The sequence below is a fragment of the Syngnathus leptorhynchus genome, chromosome 1, assembly GCF_054491065.1.
Source record: "Syngnathus leptorhynchus isolate UIUO chromosome 1, UIUO_Slep, whole genome shotgun sequence".
In the NCBI taxonomy this organism is placed as follows: Eukaryota; Metazoa; Chordata; class Actinopteri; order Syngnathiformes; family Syngnathidae; genus Syngnathus; species Syngnathus leptorhynchus.
Genome location: NC_141195.1, coordinates 20,089,851 through 20,113,628, shown reverse-complemented (window position 1 = coordinate 20,113,628; position 23,778 = coordinate 20,089,851). Strand labels below are relative to the sequence as shown.

General features: G+C 40.7%; 1 long non-coding RNA gene across 1 annotated transcript in view; it reads left to right on the top strand.

The window, feature by feature from the left end:
• LOC147062603 (uncharacterized) overlaps positions 1–23,778 on the top strand; it is a 48,691-nt gene that overhangs the window by 698 nt on the left and 24,215 nt on the right. Inside the window, exon 2 of the long non-coding RNA XR_015067579.1 lies at positions 12,560–12,686. This is a non-coding gene — a long non-coding RNA (uncharacterized LOC147062603). The remainder of the gene's footprint in view (positions 1–12,559; positions 12,687–23,778) is intronic.

Sequence of the window (23,778 nt, the reverse complement as noted above, 5' to 3'; positions counted from 1 at the left end):
GCGATTTTAACTGCTGCTTTTGAGTTTTGCTTCACACATTCCCAATGTGTCGCACTGTCATACGATCCAAACAGTGCACTACATTTATGGCAACAGCCAGTGCTGTAAAGTGGAAAATGTGGCTTGATTGTATTTCCATTAAGCTACAGCAATATATACAGCCACAGGTCAATACGATCCTCATTATGACTGCGTGCTGATGGTAATTAACCACTAATGTGTGTAGAACAAAAGCTCTCAGTGAACTAACGAGAAAACAAGATACTCCCAGAGGAAACTCACAAAGTGACTTGATTCAAACATTGGCTTCACTTGCTTGGAAACAGCACCAAAATAGACCCCACAACCAAAGAGCATGAAGCAGGTTCATTCATATGATCTTTGCTCTCTTGGCACTCACTTCTTGATTCTTCTTAAGAATGAAACAAACAAAAAAATGTATGTTGTTCTTAAGCCACTGTGTGCGTTTGTGTGCGTGTGTGTGTGTGTGTGTGTGTGCGCGAGTGTGTGTCGGGGGGAAGGGGGGCATTAATGGACCACCTGTACCGAGGCAAGTGTTTGTATGTTTATGATATTATGTAGCGTGTAATGAACACTTTGAGTCACTTGTAAACTTTTTTTTTTCACTCTCTTTTCAATTTACATAAAATGCGTGTAATAATATAATATGTAATAATAATATACATGGTTGACTTTTGCATTTATAATGTCATGGCCAGTAACACTCAACAATTTCTTGCTGTATTTACAATGAGGTAATTAATAAAATGTGGCTAGTAATTTATTAAACTTTAGGATCATATAGTCGGGCTACATTGCTGTGGTTAATTCACTTCAGTGCAGTATTTGCTTAATGAATGAATGAATGGAAACTGAATTATTTATCTCACTAGAAAAGAAACCAAAGTCCAAAGGAACCTCAGCAATAATAATCTGTTGACAATTCACCATTTAGTCAGTGCCATGCCCACAAGTCTTCGAGATAAGTTTTGGTGTTTAAAATCTGTTTTGCTCAAACCTCATTGGCTTTTATATACTCAAACGTGTTTTTCTACTTGTCTTTACACACTTGGATTCGTCTTTATACGCTCAGATGTGCCTGTGTGCGCACTTGCTAGTGTGTCTCCCTCTATGCGTGTGTTCAGCAATGGCGTGGGGATCCATCTGTGTCAGGTTAACCCTCTGGGAGCCTTTCCCAGCAGGTAGCCCTAGAGAGCCTAAATCATCTGGATGGCCAGAAGCGTGAAATCCTTCCAGGCCCAGACAGATGTCTTTCTGTTCAGCTCGACTTTGCCTTCAGCGACCTCACAAACCTCCTAAGACCCTCGATGCAGACACCGCTCCCAAAATGCAGACCAGACCGTAGCGAGGCGAGCCTGAGTCAATTCACAGGCCAAAAAAAACCCCACCCACAATCTGAGCTATACAGAATCATTTAAAGTTAGAGGTAAACCGATTAAGTCCAGTTTGTAATTTGAAACTGCAAACAAAAACAGTTTATTGAGCAGACAGGAGGCAAAGTTGCGTCTATCGAATTTCAGCCCATACATCTCTAACTTGAGAACAGCAGAGGACAGACGACCTATTTGTGTGACGTGACTGTCTCGAACATAAAATGCTTTCGATGGCTTCCTGTTCGCTTCCTCTCCACTGGAGGCCTCCAACACCAGCTGATTGAGGTGGTGTTATGTTCTTGGCCTGAGCGACTGAGCCGTGGGCCTAATGGCTTCCAGCTGGGACTGTGTGTCTGCATTAAGTCCTCAAGTGGAAAAGTGGCTGCAAAGTCAAACCACCTGGTGAGGGTGAGCTGCCGCGGAGCTGTGAGGTGGCGGTGGACGAGGTGAATACTGCCGTCAGCTTTCCGGCTTCTTTTCGACTTTCATTTCAAGCCGAAACTGTTTATTTCGGGTGCTGACGCCTCTCGACGCACGGACTAATTCTTGTGACCCGGCTGGGCTCATCAGTTGTTTCATATGTTAGGTCATTGCACTTCAACACAAAGAGCCTGACAATAAGCAAACTACTTTTGGCACCTGTGACCACCGCGCCTGACAGCTGTAATTTCATTGGCCCGATTCCGCAATCTTGTCACAAGCGCGGCTCGCAGACAAGAGCGAATAATTCCCTTACAAGCAGCACAAGCGTACAAATGGCAACCAACTCCCAGATTTCACGTTTGTCCGAGGAGAGATCGCAGCAACTAATAGATTTTGGCACAAGCATGTAGTGGTTGTCACATTAACAGGCTCCATGTTAATGTCTGCCATTAAATACGAGAGTCAACTTGAGCATCTTCCGGAGCCTTGAGGAAATACCTCATCTGCGTTACACTCTGGAATTTCCTTTCTCTATAAAGATGAAGAAACATGAACCAAAAACCTGCGGTGAGCAAAGCTAATAAGCAAGACCAGGGGTTCGCAAAGTTTTCTAATCCCAAAGTAAAAGCCCAAAGTAAAATCTATTATCAATAATAATTTCAAATGTCATTGCAAGGTTTTTGTCATATACTCTTTATAGATACGTATATATTTTTAACATAGCCACAGTTATCTATTCACCAGACTCTCACCAATAAAAGTTAATGGAGTGCATTTTTAACATACTGTAGCTGCAGTTTGGCTAGCAGGTTTAAATCATTTGTATTTTCCTCAAGCTTTGGTGTCTCTTCGGTAGTACTCCAGTGGCCCCCAAGGGCAAGTGAACGCTGTGTGAAAACATTGTAGCAACACTCCTACTGCAACGTATCAGATCGAATACTTGTGCTATACTCTTTGAGAAGTATGACTCAAAAGACCTCCTAAATGATTTTTGTCTTTGCTATGACTTTCATTGTGAATTCTGGTTTCGGAATATTGACCGCAAAATGGGTGAAAAAAAAGAATGGTGGTATTCAGTAGTCAATCGTATTTGCTGCAACACATTAGCATTTTTGGGTAAAACACATTTTGTCCATATAATACGAATGTTGCAAGCCAATCCTCTTTGACACAAAATTCATTGCTCACGTAATTGCATCTTCACTCTTATTTTTGATATTGTACATTTGGTAACATAAAACAGTGGTGTTAGATTTTCTGTCTGTTCATACAAAATCAGCAACTACATTTTGAATCACATTGAACCTATATATATATATATATATATATATATATATATATATATATATATATATATATATATATATATATATATATATATAAAAAAGGGAATTTTGGCCCATGCTGAGATCTCAATAGCTACTGTTACAAACAGCCCTCTCATTTTGTCTAAATATAGTATTGTACTAGAGAAGGTCACAGCTCTTTTTGTCTATACTACCTTCCGTTATTCATAACAAATGCATTTTTATCACAGTCCATTTTTTATTTACCACAGTGGCTTAATAAAATGACTTGTTACTTTACATTTCATTCTCTTGAAAAAAAAATAAAAATCTACCAACACATTAGTATGATTGTCTTCCACAAGCTGCATCGACTCCCACCGGTGTTATCAGCCGGGCTAACGGCGCCAAGAGCAGCGGCGTCACACTGCATCCATCACAGCCCGTCTTTGCCAGCCCACAGCTCAGGCTCACACTGGAAAATGGTGCTTAGTAGGGCTGATGATCTGGCGAGAGATATTTATGAGGATCCTCATAAAGGACCAAGCAGAACCCGGGCAGATGAATTCTAAGGTGCTCCCCCTCTACTGTAACACTTAACTTATTACCTCCCGCTGTCATTCACATAGTGTGTTATACCACACGAGGCATAAAGAGACCCGGCTAATCAGTACCAAGCCCCTTTTGAAAGACCCTTCCTTACATGTAGAAAACAGATGCTGATGTAGCTTTAAGTTGCAGTGAAACATGGATTGGTTCAGAATACTTTGACAAAACACTGGGCACTTAGAAAAAAAAATACTGGAGGAGAACATGAAAAGAGCTTTTACAAATGAGTGCAGAGAGACAGTACATCTCGGGTCTACCAATTTAAGCAGAACATGTTTGAACTGATCTTATAATTTAATTAGCTGAAATAAATGGAAGATTATTATTATTTCTATATATTTTTCATTATTATTATTATTTCTATATATTTTTCATTATTATTATTATTATTATTATTTGGCAGAAAATACAAAATCATTTTTATTTTGTCTATTTGGATATTTGGAGACCAACTGGGATTTGACGGGGGAGTATCAAACCTTTTCTTGATGGCGTTCTGTATGGAGGAATAAAAAAACTCACAAATCAAATTCCAGTTATAGCTTTTACCAAGTTCCAGCAGAAGAACCACATTATGACGTGTTGCACTAATTGAAGTGAGGAACAAGAGGAGTGACATTTGGAAAGACATCTGGAATAGGATTTCGATTCTTGTTGCATTTTAGTTGTCCTGTTCGTAAAATAAGATGGAAAGAGTTGAAGATAGGATTAGACAACCCAGGCCTGCCTTCAGCCCTATTTTGACCAAACTTAAAAAAAAAAAAAATAGATTCAATATAGCCCACATCAAGCACGTCTTCCTTTAAAGCCCTTTAAAGGCAGAAGTAGAAAAGTAGAGGGTGTGGTGTCATTGCTGTGAAGCACATAATAGCAGACAGTTCTTAAGTGTAGTGTAATAATAAGACACAATGGTAAAAAAATATTTCCACTGAAGTCATAGGGAGCTGTGGCTGTTTAATATTCAAGTATCTACCATGCATAAAACATAAAATAACAAGAGTTGCTTAAAGTTTCTTCACTGATTGATTGGTTTTAACATGTTTAATAAACTAATGGTGAAGAATGTCAAAGTAGCCCCCCGCATCCTTCGATTTTTCTTGATGCAGCCCTGGATGGAAAACGTTTGGAGAACCCTGCTTTGAGCCATCTGGCATCCTTATGCTCTCGTTTTGCTCTTGTGGTGACTTCAGAGATTGAAGATGAGCATGGAAGAGAAATAAAGAGAAGCCCGTTCGGGTGATTAAAAAAAAAAATCTGGTTTTAATTTCTTTGACAACAAATTAATCAATAGCTGTCGCATGCTTCTCCCCAAGTTCAGAAATTTCTTGGGAAATGAGGCAAAAAAGCAGAATGAAAAGTGCATCCATTCGAGAAGGATTTCTGCTCAGATGAGGTGCAAATTGGATTGCATGGTCATGCTTTTGTTGCTCCATGCTCATGTCGGAATGCGCAAAAATATGTTGCTCATCAGATTTGTTCTTTCAGCCCATCTGAAACTTGACTTTGAACATACGTGTAAAAAAAGAAAAAAAAAAAGCATTAAGACACAAGGAAAAAAACAGACAGGATTTTGATTGCCAGCTTCAATAAACTGCGTGTAAACGTACTGAGTGACTCACTGGCACCTATTTAAGTGGAAAGTGGAACCATCAAATTATACTGACCAGATGTCCTCTTTTTTTAGAATATGATTTTACTGAAAAAATAAATCATCAGTAGCTTACATTACTCAGCAGGCATTCTTCTGCTCTCCAATTCAGTTTCAAGTCTCCTTTTTTTTTTTGCACGATCTAACTGTGCCACGACTGTCCTGTTATTTTGCTTAACAGCCTGATCAACAAGCACCTGATCTGCAGGAACACCACTGAGATAAATTTACTGATGGATGTCGATGCTATTCCAATTTGTGGCTGAAAACGTTTTTTATTTTTATTTTATTTTTTCTCCTATCTGTTCCAATGAAAGTGATGACGGTAGAAAAGATGGTCAATCTCTGTCTGTAGAATGACTCCAGAGCTGTCACCATGGGGAATACTAGCATCAGTCATCATGAGATCATGACAATATCAAACCAATTAATGCTACATGTAGAAACCATATTTTTGTCATAGCCATTAAACAGTTGTAATTTGTAATTCATTAGGAAATTGAGAGGCAAGCAATAACCTTAGTGATTTTGTGTCAAAAATATACGCCGTGTAGAACAGTACCTCAAAACATAGACACACAAGCTCTTAAGGGGTGGTAGTACTTTTCTCACAAGTGGTCCACTCCATAATGTTCATTAGAAGAGACACTTGGACTTCTTTCATGCTGCCATATTCAAATGTATCCACAGCCTGAAGGACAACTGGAGACCTACTCAAACACTTGATAGAAACATGGCCTCTCTTCTATCCAAATACACTTCTCCTCTGATTGACGCGCCTGAAGCCAGCCGGTTTCACCTCCATGCCTGATTATGAGAGCCATTTATTTGTTCAGCTCTAATTGTTGAAGCCTCTGTCAGCGAGGCCCGAGAGCACAGCTGCGGCAAGGTGACACTTTGGCTCGTGATCAGGACGATTCGATACCGCGTTTCAAAATTTACAGCGCTACGAGTAGAAGGCAAAAATTGCTCCGCACTTATACGTTGCGGTGTCAGATGCTGTGCGATAAATCCGCAATCGGCACGTGACAGCCACTCTGTGCGGCAAACTAATTGTAATGTATAGTTTGATCTAACTTGACTAGCAAGCCCCATCTCTCCCCCTTCATGTCCTGAGTCACACACACACACACACACACACACACACACACACACACACACACACACACACACACACACAGAGTGCAAGCATGTCCACATGTCTTACAGTCAGGCTGAGATTGACACACGCAATTGCACACACATGCAATCATGCTCCTTCAGCTCAATTTGAAGGCACAAGAGGGTCAAGGATTTCTTTCAACCAGAAAGTTCTGACATACAGGAACGTCTTTATCCCGAGTCATGAAAACAATCAGTAAAATATTTGGATTAAAAGGGAAGCAACATTCACATCTGGGAGCTGCTGAGTTGTCTTCTTGCGTGCAACTTCTTTTCTCTCCGCAGGCATGAGGAAAATAATAAGTCGAAAGCTGAATTTGTGTCAGCGCGGCGCAGGAAAATAAGATATCATGTCGTGCTGTCGGTTTGATGTCAGGCTCTCAGAGTCGTACCCAAATGCCTCAACCCGTCGAGGCCGCCAGAAGTCGGGGAGGTGGGGGTGGTTCAGCCAGAGTTCACGTCTACAGCCACTAACCAGCTCGCTCTTCATCAGCTTGAATTCCCCGCCACTCGCTTTGTCTCTAAGTGGGAGCGTTATCCGCTTGCTAAATCTTAAGTTGTCTTTGATATGGTCAAAGTGCTGTCAACGAAGTGGCGATCAACGATCTCGACAATTCTACCAGTCCGTGGTCACATTCCAGAAATAAAACTGCTCACTGATGCATGTATGCTATGGAAATGAACTTGCTGCGTGTTTTGTGGTTGAGTTCAGCTGCTGGTATTTTCAGCACTAGAACTTGTTGAATGGCGGGAATGCAGGCCAACTTCCTCTGCAGAAGAATGCTACGCATAGCTGGGGGTACGTCTCGGTACGTGGCCGTGTGGTGGTCATGTAAGACTACTTCTTCCTTTTTCCACATTAATTGTGGTCCAAACAACATACATTTAAAGACTCTTCCCTCTTATGATAACTAGCTCTGGCAATTGTCTCTTTCTGCTGAGAAACACTGAGATAACTTTCAATGGGATCACAACAATCATGATTCTTTTCACAATACATTTGTATACAGTATTTTGACTTCATGACACCTTTATGAGAATACGTTTTTTTTTTTTTTTTTTCTTCCTAAAACTGTCCATAGTTTTCATTTCAATTTTTATGTACAATAGTACTATTTACAGAATCCTAACTCTGGACTTTATTTCAAAATGATAGTGACAAGAAAGACCTATAAAAACATGTCAAAGTGAATCTCTTGAATTGAATTGAATCTCTCTGGATCTTAATTTTTCATCATCCTTTGTCAAATCTGAAATGTAGAAATCAAATGTTTGGTTATGTTTACATGCTGTCAGAATCCAAATCATCTTTCAACGCTTCAACAGATGCGCCTTCCTTGTCAATCCAGCTCGATCTGCAGGATGCTCCTATCTGCCAATGAGGCATCCGAGGCTGAGAACTTGCTTTGCATCGAGTCACTCTGATAATTCACTCAACCGTGGACCCTTATAGCCAAGTGCATGCCGGCATGTGAACCACGTCCGGACCTTTTTCGGATGCACTGGATTTATCCCTTTTTTTTTAGGATTTGCTTCCAGCAAAGCCAAACTAGACTGCTTACCATTTTTCACCACAACCACAGTCTATACATCACTGGGGGAGCAGTAGGCAAAGGAGCATTTTCATCCCTCGTCTCACGCTGCATGTGCTCAGCTAGACGAGCCATGTTACGTGTCAGATTAGACAAAGCGAGAGCCTGCTCTGACATCTGCATTTGGGATAAACTGATGTGCAACGTCTCGTGTAGGTAGAGCCAGCCAAACAAGTTTGGATGATTGCTGTTGTGACCAAGCATACAATGATGGTGCTCAAGTGATATTGTACTGTAAAAAACAACAACAACAACCAAACAAAACAGTGCAGTGCTTATTGGAAATGTGCCAATGGAAATTAAGTATGCTTTGTGCTCAATATTGTGGAATATAGCAGCAGCTGAGAAGTCCATGAAGGATCCACTTAGCTGAGGAGAGGAGCACAATTCAATCCAGGTTTCTTAATTGAAATTCTCTCCCCCCAAGCTCCCTGATTAATTTATACTCTGGCTGTGCTCTAAATTGACCCATCCAGCCGCGAGGTATACAAGTAGCCTTGCACTAATATGTCATTAGAATCCTGTTGCGATCGTGCCCTAATATTTCACACAGTGAGGTAGGCGTGACTATCAGGGTTGTCTGACATGCTGTAGCTTCACTTTGGAAAGAGAATATGAAATGAGCACATCGCGACGGCGGAGTTATTGTAAAATGTAAATGAATCACTGATAAACGCTTTGAATCCGAATTTTTGCACATTTGGAGCCCAATAAAACATATAGAAGTTCATATGTATTTTCCAACCGTTACTTGTAATTAAAAATTGAAAATAAATATATCAATAATAAATAATAATTGATCAAAATTAAATAAAAATAACCCAACTGGCGATTCGCTTAGATAAATGATTTTCTCCTGAATCTTAAATCTTTGGTCCCAGCATGCATCAAACAGCTTTCGGGGACGAGCTAGACAAGAGATTGTGAACTTGATCCTTTCATCCAATATCAGGGACCACTAAACTCACAAATGTTCTTTGCACGTATGGAAAATCATTCCCACAGACACACACCAAAATCCTGTGAGAAGGTTTCCCACAAGAGTCTACGTTGTAACATTGACTCCACAATGTCATTCTAATAGCCTGCTGTCACAATATTTTGTTTATATTGACTAATTATCACCATGAGGTGAAGGCACGAGATGAAGAGATATTTCAGAGCAGACTGTAGAATTGTCCATGAGAGAATAAGTCAGCAAAGAGCTTTAAGTGGCTGGTCGGTCAAACGTAGGAGGTGACTCTGTCATTTCCACGGCTCATATTATAACCTCTGCGTCCGACTGCGCCACTCACAACACGCAAGATCTGGCTTCTATAAAGACATAGGATAAGATTACAGCTAAATCAGTCTTGCGGCTTCTCTCTGGGAAAACTTATGAAGTTCTAAAACTCCCCTGCTTATGAGTGGGCCCAGCAGGGCTGCATGGGAAGGTTCCTGAAAGCGACTGAAATATGATCCGAGCGTCACTGATCTTCTAAAAAATAAGGCACTGACAGTGTGGAATGATGGGATGATAGCTCATGGGTGCTTCTTAAATCCCGCGCAGGTACACGACCCTCATTCGGTAAATAAGTCATCGAGCATGATATAGACTCCTCTAATTCCTCTGGCACACGCTTTGTTTTTCTCTTCTCTACCCTACTGGCCCATTCCCATTCCTTTGGATGAAATGTGGAATTATTTGCACTGTTGCACACATGGTTTTAGATCGTGCTCCTCTCTTATAGTGGCCCTGGATGGCTGTCTTTCATTCAATACAAGCCATGGATGAAAACAGCCCCGAATCCCGGTGCATTTAATGAGACGAAAAACCAGTGGAACCGCTGTTGGTTAACACGAAATCAATTTGAAGGGGAGGGAAGCCCGCTTCCAATTGGCCATTCGGGCAATCAATCTCAAGACTGACAGATGATTTTCATTAGCAGTGAAAGAACTGTGAAAAGATGCCTGCATGTATTTAGCCTATCAGAACAAGGTCCTCCATGATTTCGCATCAAAGCAGAGAGCGGGAGCCAAAAGTAACAGTCTCATTTCTCCTTCATCAGTGTCTGATAGCTGTTTATTGGTTTAGGACGTCAGGGGAGGGTCAGAAACAATCCATCGCGATAGAGCCGAAGTCCCGCTGAGGTCGATGTGCGATTTTATTAAATCCACACAGTGCTGAGTTCTGTGAAGGGCCAGTCAACGCCTATCAACTCAGTCGGCGCAACCTTTTATTTCAACCGGTCGTCCTTGACAGCCGACACTCCCCTGATTTCCTCAGCGCACCAAACGCTTTTCAGAGGACTCTTTCCAAGCAGCGCCATTATGACTAAATGTGATTTCCTGACATGTGTGAGGAAAGTGTGTGTGCTAACATGTCAGTGATGACACAAAGTGCTACTAAATTACTTCGAGTATTATTTTCAATTGTAATCAGGACTTATTTCAACATTATTTCTGTCACGGCGGCCAGAAGATGGTTTTGTTGATTGAATCTGTGAATTCTCTGCTCTGGTTATACAAACACAGGACTCTATAGTGTTTTCTTTTGCTCCGAAGCAGCGAAGAAAACCATAAAAGAGACAACTTGGCATCACGTTACCATGGTATGCGGGACATATCAAGAGTATCTTGTCCTCCTCCTCTCCAGGACTTTCATTGGATCAGTTCGAGATATAATTCACGGTGCCTCACCGACCGACCTCTGCCGACTCTATGAACTGACGGCCCAAGATGCTAACATGCACACGCGGGCCACGGCGCAGAGTGCAGCTGGTAACAATCAGCAGTGAGCAGCAACTTAATGAAGCTTTGACTTTAGGGGCTCACATGCTGCCGTCCCGCTGCCAGACGGTCCTACAGTACCTGGCCCAGACGGCAAAGGGGATGAATCTATAGCGGATTTATGACAAAACATGACATGAGTTGTTGCTGCTGGACGGAAACGTTGCGTGTTCGAGAGGTCATACTTTTATGCTCTATGGCTGACTATTCCAAATGTCAGTATATCTTTGTCAAATTAACTTGAAACTTTAGATTGGGTGATAAACAATTGAGATTATGGATGAAGGTATGGATGATTTTAAGCAAAAGGGCCTCATTCTTCATAAATTCTTCTTGTTATCGATGCTATTTTTCAACTTAGAAATAACTTTTTGTTGCTGCCAAGTAGATTGAAAACACAATTTTAATAACGCTGTAAAAGCAGATTTATTGATATACCCTACAAGGCAGTACACAGCATGAGACGCAACCACATAAGCTCTTGGCCCTTGCTGAGAACTGACTTGATCTTTTGGATGTTTGATATGTATCTTTGTGTTAAAATCGCTAGATGATCGGTTTCACGGGCATTATTGAAAACGTTTGCGGTACCGTGGTGGTTTAAGGATTACTCGATGACATACGGTAATTGAAAGTCTTAACGTGCAGATGAAGAGGCTTCAGCTTAATTTTGCTCCAATTAGTTCTGTGAAACTGATGAAGTTTGTCGATACTGTGAAAGGTGCGATGTGAATGAAGTTGTATTCGGAAGATGAATGAATGGATCGATTGCATTATACCTGAAGTGATATACTCTCTTTCAGAATAAGAGTATATTAGAGGAGGTCATATGTTAACTGCCTAAATGTTGCTATCGTAACAGTGCTCTTGATATCAGTTGCGAGTATGCTCATTTAGTTATGATTATTCATCCAATGTTTATGTTCACATACCATTCATTCATTCATTCATTCATTCATTCATTCATTCATTCATTCATTTTCTGAACCGCTTAGTCCCCACGGGGGTCGCGGGCGTGCTGGAGCCTATCCCAGCCGTCATCGGGCAGTAGGCGGGGGACACCCTGAACTGGTTGCCAACCAATCGCAGGGCACACAGAGACGAACAACCATTCGCACTCGCACTCACACCTAGGAACAATTTGGAGTGCTCAATCGGCCTATCAAGCATGTTTTTGGGATGTGGGAGGAAACCGGAGTGCCCGGAGAAAACCCACGCGGACACGGGGAGAACATGCAAACTCAACACAGGTTAAGAATAGTGGTTAACCTTTTGAGGTTTGACTGTTCTGATTGGAGGGGGGATGGAGGTATAGGTTAACATGTATGTATATACCACCAGACCGGCGGTATCTAAAACGTGAAATTAATATTATGTTAGAAAATATCAATTGTGTCACCTGTTGATTGACTTTGGCTCGACTTTCATGACATTAGCATCACTACGACATATCTCAAGCACTACAAGTCAGAGCTTCATTGTCAACATAGTTACGGGACTTAACAGCAGCTCAGTCATCTCACTTTACAATATCCAGATTGTAGTTTGACAAAAAGTGCAAGACATGGTCAATCAGATTTGCTCTTCTGAAGACAGTCTCCAGAAGAGAAGGATTAATTTGCTCAAATGTAACAGACATCATTGGTTAAACAACTGTCTGTGCTGTCTGTCACCCAGGATGGAGAGGGAGGAGGAACCATAGGAACAAGTGGTGCAGAGGCAATGAAAGCTCACAGCCTTTTTTGCCATGCTTGCATTTAGACTGCAGAGCACGGTAGCATCTGGGGGAGGAGAGGAAGAAAAGGTAAGCGACAGACTCATCCTTCACTCTTATCAGGACAGCGAGGGTTGTCGGGTCATGTGTATAACCTTCCTGGTGCCCCACTAATGATGTCCCCCTCCTCTTCCTGTGGACTACAAGGTCAAGTCTCCCACCCCGCTTCGCTTTATCATTTTTCAGCGAAGAACCGCAGCCCTGACAGTGCGTGGCAAGACCATGACGTGTCACAGCGGGTTTAAAAAGTCATTTTTATTGCACTGGCTGTGATTCAACACACACTCCAAAGTTATCTCAGTGACAAAACACTAAAATATCAAGAGCTAAGAGTGGAAATCTGTATCTTTTTTATTTTATTTTCAGCAAATTACTTCTCCCCAAAATGTTCTTTGTGACCTGCAAAGATAATTATATGTTAAAAAGCTTTGCTTAAGGGCAACTTAACAGTAATTGCAAAACACACCTTGAAAAGAGGATGCTGGTAATAGTTGGAAATGGAGAAGCCGATAAGTGTAATTGTTACTGGTCCAGTAGATGTTGATCTTCTACTGACTCTGGCATGTCTCAAGGCCTGCACAGATCAGATAAAGCCTTTCACATCAATATGGGATGCACGGTTTGATGCTGACAAATGTTGGAATACTAAAGCAGAAATAAGGAAGATTATTTTGCTTACAGGTGGAAGGCGACCTCATCAGCTGCAAAGCTGTTTTTGTATAATGTGTAATTTTTACTATGTCCGGACCAAGCTTTATGTAAGGACTAGTAAAGACTGAAGCCAAGGATGTATTACTGCAATATGATAAAAATAAAATAAATAATGATCAGGATTTTAATGATAGGGCGGCATGGTGAAGGACTGGTTAGCACGGCCACCTCAGTTCGATTCTGGCTTCGGCCTTCCTGTATGAAGTTTGCATGTTCTCCCCGTGCCTGTGTGGGTTTCCTCCCACATTCAAAAACATGCATGGTAGGCTGACTGAGGTGTGATTGGGAGTGTGTATGGTTGTTTGTGTATGTGTGCCCTATGTGTTTTTTAAAACAAAAACTATAGTGCAGTACAAATGTAATCCAATTCAATTGAAAATTATCCACGTTTAAATAAGTATTCACATTCACATGAAGCATCTCTCTGTTTGAGAAGACTTCCCACAAGGTCATACGGATATAAATATGTTTACCGTACATCATAATGTACTAGATAGAATACTGTCATTTTCTAAGCAGTTAACACGTTTTGGGGATCCTGGGCCTCATATTATAATCTTTTTTTTTCCAAGATGTCTATAATTTCCTAAGAGGCCTAAACAAGTGGTGGCAGAAGAGCTGTGAGTGACATGTGTTAGGCGTTAGAAGTGCAGGGCTAAAAATAAAGTGACTTTACAGAAATCAGCTGGATGACAAATGGTAAAATTCCTGCTCAGTGGGACGTCATGAAAGGCCATCCACACAATTTAGGCCACACCTTCAGCATTTGACAGACAGCAAGCGGAAAGACTCATTACGTGGCAGGATTAAATAGTATTTAGGATTGTGATTTTTTTGTAGGAAAATATCATATGATAATGATTAGCAGATTATAACCGTATTACCAGCATCAGCTTTTGATACCATTACAAAGTCAAATGTTGGACAAAGCTGTCGACGTGGGTGAGTGGATTTTGTGTTTGCCGATGCACCGATCTGCACTAATTGTGCAGGTAGTGTAAATCATCAGCTTCGTGAAAGAATCTTGCCTCCGTGAGTCAATCGAATATTTGGAGTCACTGGCTGAATGGGAACGATGTGTTCTATTCACAAGCAGTAGTTTCACACAAAGGCAATTCATTTATAGCCAGTAGGGAAGCTCCTGCTCTGAAAGGAGTCACATCATCTCAGAAAGTCAAATTATAGAGACAAAGTCACTCAGTTGGTAACTCTCAGTAGCATCCACTTTTTTGCACCATTTACGACCTCCCCTGGTTGTCATGTAAACAAAAGTTGTATGAGCATTTGCATGAGACAGAACCACGCCCTTCAAGGGATCGTCTGGTCCACTTTTTACTGAAGAGGTCAGTCTATGTATTTTTAACCAGGAAAATAATATTAGCTTTAATTTTCATTTCTATCAATTTGGTTTTGTAGAAAACAGTGAATAACTATTTGAAAAGTTAACTGCCCCCTGGGAAATAATGACCACGCCCCCTCCCTGTCTTTCATATCTTAGTAGGAGTCACGAGAGGGACAAAGACTATATGTCCATCCAAATCATTGTAAATACATCAATAATAATGTCATAATTTTGGTGATCAGTCAGCCCCAAAATATATGTGGACATCTCTATTTAGGCCCACTTCAATCTCTAGAAACATTCCAAAATGATTTCCATGGCTGACTTCAAAGAGCAAGAAATAAGCAGGCTGTCACATCTGTCTGCTTTCTTTCATAAGTCACCAAGATAAGCAACATAATGCATTCCTCAAGGCTTTTTGTAAACTGAATTGTTCACATATTAAATGTAACTCTGTAAAAGTTAGCTTGACTTACTTTTACCCCAAAGTCCTCCTCGGACTATCCGAAAATGAGGTGCTTGAAATGGACACGCTCGGCTGAAGAGTCGCTCTCGTCGCTGGAATTCTAGTGCTCCGAAACTTTTAAGTACAACTTTGAAAATTCACCAAGCTGACTGTCGGGTATGTCCTGAAGATATTTATCTGAAATTGACACTGCAAGGACAGTTCATTCCATCCAAGTGTCCCTTTAAAGTCTTATTTTAATGGGAGACCTTTTATTAGGAGACCTGGACACAGTTTAAATTGTGTGTGTGTGTGTGTGTGTGTGTGTGTGTGTGTGTGTGTGTGTGTGTGTGTGTGTGTGTGTGTGTGTGTGTGTGTGTGTGTGTGTGTGTGTGAGAGTGTTCTTAATATGGCTCCTTTAAAGTGTTGGTGACAAGAGATTTACTTTTTTGGACTGTGGCAATGGGAATAGTAAGGATACATTGATAGAAAGCAGCATCTTGTGCTTTGACTATGACAGATTTGCTCTTTTCTCGCCAGCTTGATGACTAATCGGCTGTAAAATTATCTGAATTCTGAGACCTCTGAGATACAACTTTCTCTTCGGGAGCTCATAGCTCAACAGCAATGAAATGATAAAGCCATTAGCTAAGATACAGAGGGCTTCCCTGCCTGTGCATAACTGGAGTGTGTGTGTGTGTGTGTGTGCATATCAGCATATCAGGTGAATCTTGAAACACACCCGAGAGCAAATGTAGCCCAAATTGCTCCTGACATCAACAAAGGAACAGGAATATGATTTTAATCATGAAAACAATTCAACTGTCGAGGTTAGCCAAGTTCAGTCAATCACAGATGAATGAAATAGGCAGAAGGTTTTCCTGGGTACAAAAAAAAAAACACATCTTGCCCAAGCAAATGAGAAGCAGAGCAGAGAACTCCAACAAGGTTAAATTCTTAACAGATATGAAAAAAAAAGAAATCTTGGCGTTACCAAGGAAAAGAAGTTTCAATTGAAGCGTGTACTCTGATAGGAATGAGATGACAAATGACAATGAATGATATCTGTGTCCAGTTAATGTGTGGTGCAGCAACAGACACACCTTGAATGGCAGATGGTGGGACTGTACCATTATATATGCTGTGGTAGAGAAATGTCTCTATTTACCAAAATAGCAAAACAATTGAAAGAACAAGAAAATCATTGGAGACTAGGTCACAATCATTTTACCTCAAATAGCAAAAATGAAATACTTATACAGTACAAGTGGATTTTTTAAACTCATTTTAAAAAAAAATCATTTTACCCCAAATTAATTAATTGTGTTTTTTTTTTTAATTGAGGTATTCTTCACCACTTCAATATGTGGAAACCATTTTCAATCCAACAAATAAATGGCAGTAAAGAAATCGCATCTTGCCTTTGCACTGATTTTGAATATGAAATAAAATGTTCAGTTGCCAAGTTAGAAAGACCATGATGACAATACTTTTGCAAAGCCACAGCTAACTCGTATTCTGTTCACATACAGTATCTCTAAATCAAGAACTGGTAGGAAGCAATCAAAAACATAACTGGACAATATATGCTCTTCAAACATAATTTTATAAATTTATTCATTTTCATCCCTGCACTACAATTTAGTTGCCACCTTTGCAAAAATAAAAAAGAGAAAACAAAAGAAAATTATGAATTATAACTAAAAGTTAATGATGCTATTATCATGCTCTCTTACTATGCTGTGCGCCCCGCCGCACCTTTCTATTTGAATAATGATTTATAATCATATTAGTTCTCTCCGGAGCCCTGCTCTGGAAAAGTAAAAAGCTATTATCCAGTTGTCAGCTTCTCGGGGAAGCCGAGGGAGATGGAGCGCTGATGCTGACACATGCACATACTGGAGACGCAAGTGCGCACACACACACACACACACACACGCACACAAATTAAATACTAGGCCTTTCTGCAGGAACCGTTTTGTTTGTTGAGTACACTCACAATTACGCTATCAACCATTCATATTGCTACTGAATATGCTAGCCTTGAAAATGGGCACAAAATTGGTTCAAAACAATGTATTCTCTTGTATGTGCTCTAAGGCGTAGCCAACGAGTGGCTTGGTAAACCAATGCGCAGCATTTTAACACAAGAAAATACCTGAGATAAAATCCTCAAGCTGCAATGCTAACATTGTGATAGATCGCAGGAGGAAAAATAAGATATTATGCCTCACTGATCAGTCACCCAAGTCTAATCCTGTAAAACACATCTAGACAGTGTGATGACGGGGTTATCAGGTGTGCTGGGAAATGTGTTTACCACAAGAATTATGTCATAAGTTGCCCAAAAGTCTTATTTGGTTGGTTTATATTAAAGTAGGGAGGCTAGATTTTCAAAATTAAAAACCAGCACACTAAAATTTTGCTGCAAATCAAATATAAGATAAAGTATTTAGAACAAATGTAATGGCTAGTCAATCTGGTGAGTGGCAGTGGCGGAGCTAGTGGGGGACAGCGGGGGCACTGATTCCCTCCCCACTACCCCCTGAAATATGCTTGGAGTTATCAGGCCAGATAAACACACAAATATTACCGATAAACAACACACACGCGCATACACACATCAAAAAGGCAAATGAAGTCGATAAAGCTTGAGATCAGTAGTGAATCAGCCCACATGCTTTCTGCTGAAACATCTCACTTGTAGTAGAGGAGCATGCTTCCTAAAAACATTGCATTCATTAAAACGTCAAATGGATGAGGTGCCTTCTGACATAGCAGAACCTCAATCAGGTCCCATTGAGAGGTTCTTCAAGTCTGTTTCAGGACACTCAGATATACACTCGTTTCCCACATTTCTTTTTACTGTACAAAGATAATATCCATCTTCGATTATTCAACAATCTCTCGTTTATTGCAGTGATATGGAGCAATACTGTAGTGTGGTTACCTTATGTACTTAGACTTAAATGTCTAACAGGATGAGCCATTGCACGCGCGCACACACACACACACACACACACACACACACACACACACACACACACACACACACACACACACACACACACACACACACACACAGAGACACACACAAACAGAGACACACAGTTTTATCTGGTGGGATTTACATACGCAGGCCTTGGCAGCTTGTGTCAGGGTGTCATGTCAGCTGAACGTGATCTTCCACATCAGAAACATTATTATGCCTGCAAGGAATTTAATAATGTGTGTGTGTGTGTGTGTGTGTGTGTGTGTGTGTGTGTGTGTGTGTGTGTGTGTGTGTGTGTGTGTGTGCGTGCGTGCGTGTGTGTGTGTGTGTGTGTGTGTTGGAAATGCATCTAGGTGGATTTAAAGGAAAAAGTGATATACAAAAACAATAAAAAAAAAATAAAAAAAATGTCGAGCAACGGTGGTGGCCTCCGCCCGGGCTGGACACCTTTCGCCGCCTCCTTTCATTGGCACCCTCTCAACGCTCATTTCTGAACAGGCCCCCGATGGCTGCGGACACAAAGAACAGGGCAGCCAGTGGTAATTACGCCATGCAAATGCCATTCAGGCCTTTTAATATGGCTGGTGTCTCATCGCTTCAATTGGCCTGCCGTTTATCACCCAGTGCACACGCTCACGTGACTTAGGGGATGGGGTCGAGTGGGGTGGGATCACCATTCGTTTCCACCACAGAATTTCCATTTCCTCTTCTGGTTTCCATTCTTCTATTGCCATGCAGTATTTCTTTTCTCTTCTTAATCTTACCTTATTCAATTTAGAGTCCTTTGTGAGAGTTTATGAGAACACAACTATTTAATAAATCATTTCTTTTTTTATTTTAAAATGTTATTCACAGTGTGAAAGGAGAATTTCAAGCTATGGTGTGTCCAAAAAGTGCAAAAATAGGGAAGTGCCATTCTTCTGACATTCATTCTCAGCAATGTGAGGGGGTAAGATAATCATTTCAAGCTTTGAAAAATTTGGAATTTAAACTAATTCCTCAAGAAAAAAGGATCCAACAACATTACATGTCATAAAATAATAAGAAAGAAACTCAGGTAATAAGCAGTAATCCTCCCTTTACACTTCCGCATGTGCTTTTGTCTCTAAAGGTATGTACACAATTCATTCTATTCAAATTTGACTATTAACTGCAGTTAACTACTTTTTACTCTGTGCTGAAGGACAAGGATGTTCAATTTTAAGTCAAAACATTGCTTTCGCAGTATATAAAGGTTTTACTCGGTATAGTCTGATTATACATATATCACAAGATGTACTGTTTCACTGTTGATACAAGGACAACGTGGATTGGTAAAATGATTGCATCGAATATAAATGAGATATTAAGACTATTTATTTCACCTTGTTTTTCGATGTCATACCGTATCTAGGCAATACACTTACGCACACTAATACACACTGAAAGTGTGTGCGAGCACGTGCGTGCGTGCGTGCGAGTGTGTGTGTGTGTGTGTGTGTGTGTGTGTGTGTGTGTGTGTGTGTGTGTGTGTGTGTGTGTGTGTGTGTGTGTGTGTGTGTGTGTGTGTGTGTGTGTGTGTGTGTGTGTGTGTGTGTGTGTGTGTGTGTGTGTGTGTGTGTGTGTGTGTGTGTGTGTGTGTGTGTGGCTTACACAGAAACAGGTAGCATTGGCCAGCTGGTTAGAACAGGTGTACAGACTGCGCGTTCTCTTCGGACTGATCTATGCATTTGGCTGTGGACCAGACAGCAAGAGAGGGTCTCGCATCTCCTTCAAGCTTTTGTTTTTTTTCCCCTCTCTTTCTCCATCTCCCGCCATGTTTTCCCCTCTCTACGGACCGCCTCCTCTATCTCCACATGACGTCCGTGTGTGTGTGTATGCGCACAGATACTGCAATTCTATCATGAGTAGTCCCGTCCTTTGTCTTGAGTGCATGTATGCAAACACGCACACACAAGTATAGTGTACACAGACAGGCATGAGCAGACAGTGTTCAGTGCCAGAGGCTGATGGGAGTCTAACTACGCATGAAGGAAACCTTAGTGCAGACAGAAAGAGACAAAAGAGGAGTTTTGAGATGGTCCACACACAGTGCCGTCAAACCAATAGAAAGCTCTGTTTCACCGTATCACGGTGTTGCAACATTTGTTCGCGACTGTGAGGTAGGCTGAGAATGGAGATTTCAGCCCTAATTGTGGCAAAACAATATAAAATGCTTTGTACTGTCTCGTATGACAAATGAAATCAATAAGATGCACAGTGCTCAATGTATTGTGCTCACTGAGATTGACATATTTAATACCCTTGAGACAAACAAGAATCACTTCAATAATGGTGTCCTGTGAGATGTTAGCTATCTCTTTCCATGAAAAAACAGACCTCTGAGCCTTCACATCTGCACATGGTCCCACAGGTGCAATCAGGAAAGACAGGATATGACCTCATCTGTGACCCTGTGACCAGAGGAAGGGCTTCAAACAAAAATTGGAGTTCATCTAGACTGGACTTGCATGAACAAAAGGATTACCACTTGACCTCTCAAGAAATAAACGCTTAGATTTTGGTATTGTCTGAGCACATGTCACGTAAAAGATCAAATGCATTTTTTGTTCATTTTGTGTAGCTCTAGCACATGGTAAATCATTTATTCACACTCTGATAGCTTTTACATGAAGAAAACACGTCAGTGTCCAATTTGTTCCTATTTGTCGTGTACCTTCAGGGGGCAATAGTGAATGTCAGTGAGTGAGTGCCGTTCACTTGTATTTAATTTCATATCAATAGCAGGACACAAAGAGTACTGACTTAATCCAGTACTTATTGCCATTCTAGATTCACTATGAAGCAGAGGTCACTGACCTTTTTTGGAGCTGAGGGGTATTTCTTGGCTTCTGGTTAATGTGAAGGGCCACCAGTTTGATTCACACTTTTGAAATAACACATTCAAATTATATTATTGCCTTTTTGTGTTTTAGTATTGAGAGTATCTGAATGTTCAAAAGTGAGATACTGTACATGAGGCACATTTGATTTAGACTATCAGTTGAATTTAAGGTTGTGTTGATGGTGTACAATCACAATGTGATATCATACTATCTGTGGAAAGGCTGGGGGGTTATGAAAATAATAACAATCATGATTTTGTTAGTGATTGATATGATCAATGATTCAATGTTTTCAAAACGTAGTATTTATTCAACTACCCCTCAGTGTTTGCGTATAAGGAAGGGATATCATCCCCAGCAGTCGATTCTAATATACCATTAGCATGTCAATGGAATTTTACATTGATTTTAGCATTAGCACTGTCTTTTTAAACAAAGCACATCACAATGTGTGAAATTATTTTGGTTGTGTGGTTAATTTCACGGTAAACTCCAACTGGGGTGTCTTTAAACTGATTAAAGCATGCACAGGGAGTGCGGAATCACATATACATCACACGCTTGCTGCACAAGGAACATGGGTGTATTCAAGGTACTTTCACAATGTCGGGAACTTGCAAACACCACGTTGTTCAGCGCATTAATCGTTTTGCTTCAATTCTTATGGTTGTAAAATCGACCAAACATGGCTAAATTGAAATTCATTTCCCAGTCCTACTCTGTGGTTGAATAATCACAATCATAAACAACAAATCAGAAAGAATAAAAATACAGCTTGACACATGCTAAAACTGCAGCAAGGAACAGTGCTCCTCATTCTTCTCATTGTCAAAAAGTATGTAAGGTGCTTCCACTGAGATTCAGAATCTACAATTGCAAAGTACTCCCAGGAAATAAATAGCAATAAATGTCCCCTGCGAGATAACAGATGAGCAGGAAGGCTTGTAGACACTTCCAATGTAATACCTGGCCACTGCTTTGTCAATAATAGTGGTGGAAGTGCTAATAGAGCATTATGGGAGCCAAGGGACCGGGGCTGACAGGTGATTTATGTCGCTCCAGACGACTTCGGCCCTTGAACAAAACCCTGATAAAGGAAGAACTAGATTGGAACAAGCAGAATGATGAATAGACTACACGATCCAGAAGCCCGTCTCATTAGAGAGGAAAAGAGAAAGACCGAGCGCTGGCCATTTAGCTAATGTAGCGAGTCATTGTGTGTGAGTGTGTGTGTGTGTGTGTGTGTGTGTGTGTGTGTGTGTGTGTGTGTGTGTGTGTGTGTGTGTGTGTGCAACCATCTGCATGTGTACGAGTGTGCACGGGGGAAAACGTGCAGTGGCAGCTTGCTCCCGCACCAGTGCTAGCAGGTTGGAAATTAATGACACACTGAATATACAGCTAGGAAGCTTGACCTCGCATAATGGCGACATATAGGATTAACCTTGGCTGTCACTTGGGGCCTTTGTTAGCCGGCATGCTGCTACAAGAAAACACGTGGCTGTGGTGACATCAGGCTTGAAGGGGGGTAGAAATCAAGCTGATTTATTTTCTCACTGCTTGAGAGGGTTAAGCTCTACATTTAGGATTAAAGGATTCAAAGTTTGCGTTTCATAACTAGTTAAAGGCTGGATTGTCAGGTGAAGGAGAAAGGTGGATTAAAAATGAAATTTCACAAAGGAGATGTCCTGGATCCTTAAACATGAGAGGAGAACATATCTATGGCTCAGGCGCAAAAAAATACTTGTGATATTCCTCTCATAGTCTGTCAGAAATCTGTGGGTGGGTATTAAAAACAGGGTCTTGCGATCGGGTCTCGGTAAGGGCGCATGTGACCTTTTATTCAAATGTTTTTTTTAAATGCTGCGTTAATGCTTCATGCATTGTCATACCTATCTTCATAGGAACAACACATTTTACTTTACGTCATATTTATCTTTATTTATATATATTATTCACGCAGTCAATTCAAATCACATTGTGTCACGTGCTAAATATATTAATCTAATAAAAAATACAGATAGGTAAACATTTGTTTTATAATGTTGTAAATGTTGATGTTTTGCTTTTCACACCCTGTATCTCCATGGAGGTTACTATTGAGTGATTTCAGGCTGCAGGTAAAGTCAGACTTGTTATTTTTCCCCTGAATTTGCAACTTGGACATTTCAATTCAAAGTGAAGCTTTGGTGAACCTTTCCTGGTCAAAAGCCTCTGACTTTCCACACTCCTAAAACATAGCATTACCTGGGCCATGATGGATCAAGATGTAGAAGTTGGATCTCAATTCCTCTTCCTCTCTATGACTGCAACCGGACAAAAAGAGATGAGCCAAAGCCTTTAGCAGAGAGCAGTGTGTCATTTCAGAGACAGTTGACCACTGTTGTGTTCACTGGCAGGGTCTGAAACTGTGACTTCCCACAGCATTATTGTGAGCATTTTGAAACCAAGATACCGCAATATAAACAAAACCATTTCATCCCCAATGTTTAAAAGGCACTAGGATGAAAAACAAATACCAACAGTCATTCTAATTTTGTGTTTTCTCTATGTTTTGCTTAGATATATATTCTTCACGTATTAGTTAACTCAAGCTTTAAAATGATGTCACTATATGAATAAATGGGTTGTACTGGTGTATCGTTTGTAATATCCATAAAAGTTTGTATTGTGTCAAGCCTTCTCCCGCTCAAATTTGAAACTAGTTTGATACATATGTGAGGGAAGGTACTCTTGTCATTGCGGTATGGTAACTTGTATTTTATGACTTG